The sequence below is a fragment of the Aplysia californica genome, unplaced genomic scaffold, assembly GCF_000002075.1.
Source record: "Aplysia californica isolate F4 #8 unplaced genomic scaffold, AplCal3.0 scaffold00085, whole genome shotgun sequence".
NCBI classification, from domain to species: domain Eukaryota; kingdom Metazoa; phylum Mollusca; class Gastropoda; order Aplysiida; family Aplysiidae; genus Aplysia; species Aplysia californica.
In genome coordinates, this window is record NW_004797355.1 from 700,635 (window position 1) to 702,183 (window position 1,549).

Below are 1,549 nucleotides of genomic sequence, written 5' to 3' on the forward strand. Positions count from 1 at the left end.
TTTTTGGTCGCAACCCGGATTCGAACCCGGGACCTTTGAATGAGAGGCGAACACCTTAACCTCTAGGCCACGAGAGCCCCCATCTGGGTTTCTTCTTGTATCCTGGGTACTAACTTTAAAGAGGAACCAAAGCGTCGATTTACGGTTTTGTACTATATTAATAAAGTCGTATCCCATAATAGCCTATCTTTAAGTTCACAGTTGCAAAATTGCTGCCTCAGAATTACATTCATGTACGCCAAGATCTAGGCAAAAAGGATTTTTTTTAAGACGTGCACTTCAGAAATCAGACGTCAGATTGAGCGTTGCGAGGTCCATGTAAAGCTTTATATGACCTGTGCCCTTTCGTTGACAGAAGCTGACATTTTCACTCATACAGAACATTGCCAGCTGACTTCGGGCGCCTTCAGATATTTTAACAACTCCCACACCCTCCAGCTGATTGGTCTTTTCATCTTCGAACGGCTGGAAGGCTTTGGGAGGACGCCGAGAAGGTATTTCCATCGGAGTAGCCTCGCCTGTCACGATCCTATGTTTCAAGGGGCAGGTCTGTCCAACGTTCACAGCGTTTTCTGAGAGCATTCCGTGAGAGCGATAGAGGACCTTAGCTGGTCGTTGGACTTTACGTTGGCCGAGTCCAGCTGTCCGCCACAGTGGTTTGTCATGAAGTTGTCGCTACAGGGGAGGCAACTTCGTTGTGACTATAGAGTTCTTGATTTTTTTATGTTTACTTTCCCTTGTCCCCGAGCTTACTTCTTGAAACTCAAGGAGGTTATACAGGTGTAACAGTATTAAAAGGTGTTGTTGTACTGGTTACACCACTCTGACACGTGATCGTATAGGCTATGTTAAAGAAGACAAGAAAACTTCGCGCCGTAATATTTTTGAAATAGTTAATCATCAACAACATTGAAATGCATGACGTTTACAAAACATGCTACTAGCTTCGAGGACCTATAATATACAGAAGGGTAACTACTGTTTCCTGAAACACAGGTTATAACATTTGTCGAACAGACGACTTTCTAGCAGTGTACTAGAATATTGTCACTACCCTTCGCCTAATCTGGTCTACCTCCTACTCTATGTCCTCCCAGTACTCTAGTCTGGTCTCGTCTAGTCTACGCTAGTCTCTGCTAAATCTGATCTCGTCTAATCTCTGCTATAGTCTACGCTAGTCTCTGCTCTGGTCTACGCTAGTCTCTGCTAAATCTGATCTGCTCTTCTACCTTCGGACCCTCGGTATATAAGGCCCTAGCGTCGTAGTGATCCCACTTTGATCATTCAGACTTCAATAGGTACCTTCTGGATGGTTGTGTCTTCTTTCCCCAGTTCCCAAGAACGTATGAGCTTTGAACGCTCGAAATCTTTGTTCACTCTCACACGTTTACAATTAACGCGTAAGAGACGCTCCTCAATATCGTTTTTCATGATCTTACTCTTACTAATCAAGGACTTAACTGATTTTGAGGCAACAAGGTGGTATAAATACGCCCCACTCTAAGGTTCCCTGTCCTACAGGATGTCGCCCTGGGTGGTGGCATCCAGT